A 10,855-nucleotide genomic window follows, 5' to 3' on the forward strand; every position below is an offset into this window, starting at 1 on the left:
TGGTATCAAAAGATTCACCATGTCTTACTCTGTTGTGTTGCAGGTGCCAACTATGTAGAAATGTGATTACAAGCTCATAAAAGTTCAAAAACGAAAAGCCGCTGTAGATTGGAATCTCTTTATTTCTCTGACGTAGCCATGAAATTTGGTTATTGTCTTATCACGTGATGTTCTCACCTAAATTGAAAGGCCAATAAAAAGCTCAATATAAAACTTATCGTAGCACTAGTTTATGACAAACACTTCGGGTGTTACCGAAGACCCCGTATCAAATATAGATGCTCGCTACTTTACAGTTTTATTTGGTTTGGTCTAATCGGTTTGGTTAAGTCGTAATCTGATCATGTGACCCAATACTTCGCAAACAATTTCTGCAGCACTTTTCGATAATGACAGGTGACCAACAGGCTCGTCATGATTATCCGACAATGATATGTACTTCTTCGAGGTAAAGTTAAAAATTTAAACAAATTTTTACGGTAAGTTATAAGATATCAGTGCTAAAAGTGACAGCATTACAATGACGATAAAATAGACGCGTAAGAAAAATAGACATGGTTTTATTGAATGCGTGAAGTATATTTGTGAAAATATTTCAAACAAATAAGGTCGCATGAAAGTGTAAACAGAAACCATCTACCACCTCTACGGCACAATTGAGCCGTTTTGGAAAGATAATTCAAACTACGGCGGTCTCGTATGGCTGCGATAAACTGTTCGTTTTTTAGTTTTTAAGAGCTTCACATTTCCACATATTTTGCACCTACAACACAACAGAGTAAGACATGGTAAATCTTTTCATATCAAATAACTGTAATGTGAGATTTGTTGCAAGTCAACCTTTAACCGCTTTATGTTAGCAAAGTTTACTCCTTGTAGCATTTTATAGAGCGTCGCGATAACTTTTTTTTGCAAAACATTCTGATTGATATTTCTGAAGCATTGTAACATACCCTACAGGACGACACTAATCGCGGAGTTAACGTTCGCGAGAATTGTCTTCCTTCACGCGCCTTCCTTGTGAGCCTTCACGCGCGCATACCAAGTGTTTAGGTTTCTATTTAGCTAAGAAATTTATGTCGATCATGCCTATAAACTTTTGACTGAATCCAGAGGTTTTTATGAATATTTATCATTGTGGAGGCTTTTGGTGAACCAACAACTTGCGGTAAGTTATAGTTTTTTCAACGTAAAGAACTGCAGGGGAGATTTTGGCGATGATGACGTCGTGCCGAATTCCAAATAACTTGTGACAACCTTGAATAATTTTGTAAAGAAGTGTGATGCATTCACTGGCAATGGACTTAACTCAAAGCCCCGGCGATGATTTTAAGAGTTTGGAACTCAGTTGCCTTTACTAACTCTGCCTAGCGATTGGTTTTTAATTTAAGGTAGTAGTTATTCTCTCTTGTGTTGAAAAGTAAAACAAATTATTGGCGGATTTCAATAATTGGCGGAATTGCCAGTGCGCATATTCACGAATTACTAAATCTATCGAATAATTTCATCCTATAGGTTAATAATATAGTGATCATCAGTCAACATTTGTAGAGCATTATGAAAACGTTTCCTTGGAAATTCATCTGATGCGAAACATTAGACTGCGTCAGTAATGTCGTCGTTACCTGGGAGCCTGCAGTGCACATAAAAACAAGCCTACTTAAGTTACCAGCAGCTATGGCGATAGACCTATCGCAATACAACTATTTCGAAAGCTGTGTATTAAAAACACAGGTTTTCCTTTTTTAGAATGTTTAAGCAACGCAAGACGTAATTCTTTACACTAAACACATGCACATCAAACAGATGCTGAGAAAAGTCTACCGTACCATAGTTATTGTTGCATGAAAGCGAGAACTGGCAGCAGTGCTATCTTCGCTAGTACAAGAGACATCAGCTAGGGAAGGATGAGCATGTCATCTGACTCCTCAATGCTTCCACTTGAAGCTGTTGTGTCCCAGGCTGTCAACTGGCTTGCTCTGCTAGGATCTAAATGCTGCAGATAAATTATATTGAGACTTACATAACAGTAGCAATAGCAAGAAATGATGTAACAGTCTACTGCAAAATGTTACTGTCATTTCCTTTGAAGCTGCTGAGCTTTCATGTAAAATAAAGACTAGCGTGGCGTCAACACCTTTTTCCATGTATAATTTATCTTATTAATTGTATATACATTATGATATACAGTCAAACATGGATAACTCGAACTTCAAGGGACCGAGCAAAAGTGTTCGAATTATCAGAGCATTCAAGTTATCAGAGCACTGTCACAAGTCCATATATTTACTTATTTATTAGTAGATACATGTACATATACAAACTATAATATAAATCAAAAGCACAAATGGCTTGTTTCAAATTAAATGCTTTTAATGTAAAGTTTAAAACGTTTTCATGAAAAAGTATAGAGATTTTTCTATCACTTGAGATTGGTTTGTTGTTTGAGGTGATGTTATTGCCAGGACGTTTTTCAGATTGACGTTGGCAAAACTTGATCGTTGTCGAAATGCTCAAAAGAAAAGACATTTTTTTCTTTTGGGGTTTTACCCACGATCAATTTTGCCGTTTTTTCTTGAAGTTTATGCAGATTACCTTACTTTACCTGGGATTCGTTAAGAGCAACACTCCGAGGCAGTTCAATTAGAAGTTTTACGAGGTTTTACGGTACATTCTATATCACTCACGCTTTTTTAATAGATACTTATTGAATGTACACACGTATTCTGTGTTTAGGTCAAACGATGAATAGTTTTTTGTAGCTCAGACAACGTATACGTTGTCTGAGCTACAAAAAACAACATTACAACATTTTTTAAGACGTTTTAAACATTCAACATTCCGACGTTGATTCAACACGGAATCAACGTCGGAAAACTATTCATCACGGGCTAGCCGAGTCACGCACTCAAGGATTTTCGCCACGCACATACAAAACAACATGCGATTTTTGTTTTGTAATGTGCGTGGCGAAAATTCTTGCGCGCGTGACCCGGCTAGCTCGTGCTATTCATCGTATCGCTGTATAAATCAAATTTCACCAAACTTAGAAAAGTCGTTGACAAAAATATTTTGCCGATGGTGGTAATAACGACGCTTATGAATTACGAAAAGATGAAGTTTACCTCTATGGCTTTGAATAAAGTGATTTTCTAAAGCGAAAACAACCGTTTCGGTAGCTGTTGGGCAAAAAACAGTTCGAATTAACAGTGTTGAGTTCGAGTTATCTATAGCAATTTATCATTACGTGGGAACGGACCAAAGGAAATGTTCGAATTAACCATGTGTTCGAGCTATCCGTGGACGAGTTATCCATGTTTGACTGTATAAATAATAAAATATATAGAAACATGATTAAAAACAGTTTAATCACGTTTTTATATTATTAAACAGTCCTTAATCATCGTATACAGTTTACTGTCTATCATAGAACAATGCAGTTTCAACTCATACCTGGCCCGTAAAGTACTTCAGTTAAAAGCTAACAACAGTATCATAGAGACACTCTTCACCATGTAAGCAGAAGTAGTCCTCAGTGGTGACAGCAATGTCACCAATAGCAGGAGAGCGTGATTAGTGGAAAACCCTGCAAAATATTGACAGACGAAAGCAGTCACAACTAAAAGACGGGGCCAGCATACTACTAACACTCTCCATCTTGTACAAGAGTGGACCAAACACACAACACTAATTATATTGTTACAAAGTAGCCGGTATACTGGTTTTAGTGAAGTTTTCTGTACAAAAGCTAATTAACTGTCAGTTGCATATGCATCGTCAATGCGCAGATGAGTATCTCTCTTCAATAAGTTAATAGCAATAGCTATGAATAAAACATGATGCAAATTGTTCACTATGTCATACACTTGACTTCCTTACAGACTGACCTTGCCATTGTCACATTTTGTTGATAAAATGTCGCAATGAAAAATGAAACGATTCGTATAATGCTAAATGCAATGTTTCTTTTTAGAATACACACATTTTACACACAGAGACTGGTCTCTGATTAAATGTTTTTTTATCTTTTTTCTACATAATTTTTAGGCTAAATCCGTTATGATTACCAATGGAGAAACCGACAACATCGCAGCCAGGCCGCATAGATGGAAAAGCAAAACTAGCTTTCAGTGCAGCTGATGCATCCGGTGCAGTGGGTATCGTGACAAACTTGTTTTGCTCGCTGTTTGACGGGGGACAACTCCACCAAAACAACACTTTGGCAAGACATCTTCTTCATAGAACGTACTAGAGCCAGTTGCGGCAAGCGGCACGCCTCATATGTTGAGCAGTTGTTAACACTAGATAATATTGTAATTTATTGCCATATTAGCAAATAATTGTTTATTGTTGATGTGATGTACAGTTTTTAAATTCACAAACAGTCTTTGGTAAAAAGCTGTTGTGATAAACAGACGTTCCTGCATATGTAGTAGGAGGATCGCCTCTTCCAGCAGCTCATGTGACAGTCGTACTCCTGCATTAATTCATCATAGGTGGTAATTATTGAGTTGTGATTCTGATCAGAGGAGAGGAGTCGCATTAGCAGATTTTGTCTACTGACCTTCCGTATTTCACATAGCGTTTGCATATTTAAAGTATCTAAAGCTTTAGTGATGCTATCTCTTCCTTTCAGTTTACATATAAAACGTAGTGCGTTGTTTTGCTAGTGTACCAAGCATGGCTTGCTGTATGTCGCTTGACTTGCATCTAGCGATGCATGCTAAGGAAGGCCATATCGTATGGGAGCCCATAGAAATTAACTAATGCAAATCGCTCGGTATAAACGTTGAAATTCTATTAACGTACTGTATTAATGTAAATATCAAATAGTGAAAAGGTATAACCTTTGTTTACCATTTACTGGTTATGATTCGCAATAAAAGGTAACATTATTAAGTACAGTATTGTATGTAGAGTTATGCAGTTCTTACTTTTGAAACAGACGTGGTAGCTAACAGCGGAGTGAGAGACGTTAAAGCAACGCATTCAGTACACAGACTTGGTGCCACGTGACATGAAAGTCAAATTCAATTCAATTCAAATAAATACCTGGTAAAGTTTAGTGAATAAGCACGCTAAAAGCAACATGTAAGTTTAACATGCATTTAACTAAATTTAACTTCAAATTTGTCAGCGTTTTAATTTTTATATTACCTGTTTTCGGTTTGTATATGTACTGTAAGGCCTGCGGTTTTCCAGAATCCAAGTTGGGAGTGTATTAGTCGAGTTTTCGATCTTGGCAGCGATCTCAATTTTGTAAGTCTCTTTGTCACCCATGTCAAGGGCTTTCAGCAATGTTTCAACACGATGGGTTGTTTTCTTCGTCGCTCACAAACATGGACTCACGCGTACTTGAACACAGCTGGACAGCTGCTTTTCCGATGCTTACCGTTTCTTGTCACGTGATATGCAGCCTGCGGTTCTGAGTTTTTAAATAAACAATATACAAGGGTTAGGCACGGCTGCGCAGTTTGTTGGAATAATTCAATAATAGCCTTTGCTTAAATAACTCAAGTCTGTCTTCAATGTTTTTACGGTAGAGTCTCAATATTGTTGCGATATTTTAGGAACAACTGTTAATTTTTACTAAAATTCAGCTGAGCACTGTCTGTCACTCTACTTGTCTGGCTTTGATCTTTCCCGACCGCGCGCTCACGGCTCCGATGTACCCAAATTACCAAGCCTATTAGTGGCATAATGGTGGCTTTGAGGTGACCGCATGAATGCTGCTATAACTTACGTACCTCTGATTTGTTGAAGAGCCATAAATAAATATGCATTCGAAAGCTGAGAAATTTCTCTACAAGCTGCTATATCTACTTGCAGTTAACAAATGCAGATCTTACGAAATGAGCTACAGTACTGTAAAACCTGTTTAACCTTTTTATGTAAAACCTATTTAACGCCACCTCTACTTGAACGCCACTATTTGAAAAGGAATAAAAAATAGAGTGCCACTCTGTAGTTGAGCGTCACTTCTATTTGAACGTTACTGCGATTTGACGGATACTATTTGACATTCTTGATCTTTACGAACTAATGATAGCAAGTGATCAGTAGAAGTGTCCACAACAATGCAATAACATTGACTCTATTACATCAATAACAATTAATTCCTCCATAGTGTCTTTGTATCAATGTCCGTTTTGCAACTCCAAATCTTTAGATTTTCGTGTTAAAAACTTCATTCGCAACACCGTAGAAATATTTGGCACCTGTTTCAGGCTAATATCAATTCGTTTTTTAGCGTGGTCTTAACAGTTCAATGTATGTAGGGGAAGCGGTTTTCGCATTTATGTTTTTAGGTTTTCGCGGAAAATGTGCTGCTACATATTTTGAGTACACGCGATTTCACTTTATTGCGCTGAAAATGTCTATTCAAAATTGCATTGGATAAAAGTTTTGCTCTGCTAAAAAATTGGTTGAATGTCAATATTCACTAGCTCATCTGTGCAAAAAACAGGTTGAGGTCAGAAGACATTGTGGAAAGTATTGAACAGCCAGAAGAATACGAATATGGTTCCAAACAGACAAAACAATCAGAAGTCAACTGGCCGAACAAATGATGCCAATATTTTTGTTTAAAAAATGGTAATATTTGCTTTAAAATGTTAATTATGGTTCATTTATGTCACTTGTTCTTGAATTTATATTTGTAGCATTTGATGCATTGTTGTTATTGTAAATTTATAAATTTGCGGATTTATAGCATATTACATTTGATGGCATGATTGCGTTAATCTGAAGTCAGCTTACAATGGATCGACGCTCATAACTCCTGCTCCATTGCACATAAAAAGCCAGTTTTGGTCGCAAACTCTAGCAAACATATTGATGTGGGCAGTGAGATTGCAACAGTGTTAAATATAGATATAAAACGAATGTCTTGTCTTGTCTATGTCTTCAAATTTAAAATGAAAAAACTTCAAACCGCCAACAAATTGCAACGCTGGCTATAAGATCATCGCAGGTAATTGCAAGCAATAGACTTCAGCTGGTATAAGCCTGCATGTTTCAGCTTCCTCGTGCACATTTGTATATCATGTTGGAGTACGACAAGCTTAAGCAATCTATGATAAGGTGGAGGTAAGTTAGCAAATGTCTCGCATTCAAAAGGGTTAAGGATGCACCGCCAGAAGGAGAGTGCAAAATATGGACGACTATCGATTCGCCTGTGAAAGAGTTAAATGTATCTTCTCAACATTCTGACAGTGTTTAAAAATACAACGCCACCCTTTATTTGAACACCACCTGTAATAAAGCGCTACTTTAAGCTATTTGTGCTAGAAAAAAATTTTTAATGTTTAAATTTGAATGCACTTTTATGGATTATATAAATATATTTAATCAAGTCGTATAAAAGCTCGTTGCACAGATTAATGTTTGCTAAAGTTAGCAGCAAATACCGGCTGTTTATATGCAATAAAACATGAGTTATGAGCCCCGATCCATCGAAAGCCCAATTTTGATAATGATCATGTCATTATCATATAGTATGCCACAACTCTGAACCTTTATGCTATATTGAGATACTTAATTGAATGCTACTAATATATAAAAAACAGTTGACATAAACAAACAATGTTTATAATACATGCAGAAACAAAAATATAAATTTTTAAAAATTTTAGAGAGCATCTAATCTAGAAGAAAGATGTCTTCTGACTTGAAATCTCTTGCATTGCTAAACTAGTTGATATTAGCAAGCAAACAATGTTTAACACAGAAGAGTAAAACTCTCTAAAATATTAGCCTTGAAATTGTAATACAGATTGTATCGTAATTATTCTGGTCTATAATTAGTAGTTATATAGTAGATTTATAAAGAATAAAAAGATTTCAATCTATGACAGAGACCAGCCTAGTTGATTCGATTGATAGAGAATTTCAGTTGTCGTAGACTAGGTTTAGAGAGGTTTCACTGTATATGTATACAGCGATGTATACTTCACCTGCTTGGAAGACATACCGCAGACAGACACAAACAGACACCTAAATTTTAAACAAAGCATTTATAAACCTTCAGATCTACTAGGGTTAATAATATTTTTAATCACGGAGGAAACCCAATAACATTGGAAAATAGCATTAACCTGGTACAAACATGAGTGAGAAAAACACATTCGAAGTTACTAAAAGTTCATGAGAAAAGAACTTGGTGAGCCTTTATATTTGCAGACATTTACTTCCAAAATGCTAACAACAACAATACTTCAAGTAAATAAATTGTACATAATAGGGCACATTAGAGTTGACTGAGCACCTACCTCTTCCAGAAGTGATGATGCGCTGGAGGTCTGTCCCTCCTTTCTCCCTATTTTTACAGGCAGGTATACTTGGCTACCAGTAGCTTTATCACAAGCAATAGGAGACCCCCAGTCTGATACTGAAGACTACAATTATCAGCTTGTGATTATCCTGAAATAAAATACATGGTGAACTATTAGGAGGTAGCTTTCTGTGAGCCACATACAACCTTGATGCAAGGCAAATGGAAGCCATGCAAGGGGAACCCTGGATGGAAGGGGACAGTTCACAAAACCTTCGAAGTTGACTCAGCCAGCTGTCCGTATCCCTGCTCCATTATTATCTCCGGCCAGCTTTGAAACCTGCAGTGACAATCCTGTTCTCCGCAAGCCGCCATAATTTACTTGCAGTTAACATCTCCAGATCTTACAATCTGAGCTAAAATTTATTTTGGCCAAATAATTTGTTAAATGCTAAATTTGAATGCATTTTTTTGGATTAACTAAATATATTTAGTCAAGTCATATAAAACTTCATTGCACAGATTATTGTTTGCTAATGTTTGCAGCAAAAATCAGCTGTTTATATGCATTACAAGATGAGTTATGAGCCTCGATCAATTGAAAGGCCAGTTTGTATAACGGTCATGGCGTCATCATACGGTGTGCTACAAGTCTGCAGTTTTATTAGCTACGTAGTGATAACCTATTAAATGCTATAAATATATATATTCAAAACAAGCGACATAAACAAAGTTTACAATACATGCAGAAACAAAAATCAAACTCTTGAAAGTTTTAGAAAACATCAGTTAATGTTCAATATCTTCTAGAGTAGACCTACACAAGCATAATCAATACTCAATAATCAATACAGCCCAAATATATTGAAAGGCCTAATCAAACTCAAGTCAATGGAGAAACTGTGTAAGCCACTATTCAAAACTCAAGGAATTCAGACTCTCTGCAGCTTGGAAAGCTGTATATTGTTTTAGGTTGGGAGAGGGCTGCAGCAAATTGCATAAACTCATATAAGTGCTTTTGCTCAGTATGTGCTCAACTATGTGCTCAACTATGCGCAAAACTAATGGCTCAACATCTGAATAAGCGTCTGTGCTAAACACTAAGTTTCTTTCTATTTTTTACAATCTTGATTTTACAAACAGATGTACGTCTACGATTATTTGGCAGTCTTTATCTGCATAGCCAGCAGAAAAATGATTTTATTATAATAAGTGATACAATTAAATACTACATAATTATGACCATACATGAATAAATACAAACATGTGTACATACAAACATGTGTACATACAAACATGTGTACATACAAACATGTGTACATACAAACATGTGTACATAAAAACATGCGTACATACATGCATGCATACATACGTACATATGTACATACGTACATACATACATACATACGTACATGCATACCTACATACATACATGCATACGTACGTACATACATACGTACATACATACATGCATACATACATACGTACATACATATGTACATACATACGCACATACATACGTACGTACGTACGTACGTACATACATACATATATGCACATGTACATACATACACATATGTTTTATTTGTGTTATATTTTATTTTTGTGTTAATGATGGTATATTCACTACATCACCTATGGTAGTTTTCGGGTCTGCCAGCGACCCAGGCAAGCGAGCATTGCGCGAGTAGATGTACTGATAAAGATAATTATGTAGATGTGAGCAATGATATACAGCCCCCCCCCCACCCATCCTTGGGGGCTGTATATCATTGATGTAAGTGTAGATTGTTGTTTAATGATATTTATTTATTCTCCAAACTACCGTGGAACTACTTGGGGGTTTCGGTTTGCCCTTCCAGCTTGCTGATATAATTGGTATAATTTAAAAAGTGCTAATACAGAGTAATAATTGGTGACACACTGTAAGAAGGTTCTAAAAAGACGGCAAGAAAGCCGAGCGAATGGGTAGCATAAAGGACCGCCTAGGTATTATCACAGGTGTGATCCGATCACCTTGGCTAAGGACAGACTGTAGTAATACTTCAAACTGCAGTAATACTTAACCTTTTGATGAAGGCCAACAGGTGCCATGGTGCAACTGTGTGCCACTGAGTTGGGCATTAGATTCTACTGGGTGAAAAAAAACGCTACTAATGGAAAAACCACAAACCTTTGCCAACAGTTGCCACAAACCGCCAACCAAGTGCAAGAATAGCTTTATGACCCCTTTGCCAGGATCGATGGGTTTATTGATTTCAGAGAAATTGGTGTTGTTTTGCATTCACTATTTCGGTCAACTCATGAAACCTCATGGTGATTAGTACTTACATGTAAATAAACTAAACAATTGTGAGTAAATTTATTTTTACAAATCGATATTAATTGATGAGATATACTAATGATTAGATAATGTTGACTATACATGACCTTTTTAGGAATGCAGTTGGGTTCGGTATTCAAACATATTCTTTTCAAAGATGCGGCTTGCTTATTTTATTTAGTAACTATGGTAAATATAGGACGATACCATGTATAGGATGCAGTGGATATTTGACCCCAATAGTGATGAAAAAACTAACT

The sequence above is a fragment of the Watersipora subatra genome, chromosome 8 (genome assembly GCF_963576615.1).
Source record: "Watersipora subatra chromosome 8, tzWatSuba1.1, whole genome shotgun sequence".
Taxonomy (NCBI): domain Eukaryota; kingdom Metazoa; phylum Bryozoa; class Gymnolaemata; order Cheilostomatida; family Watersiporidae; genus Watersipora; species Watersipora subatra.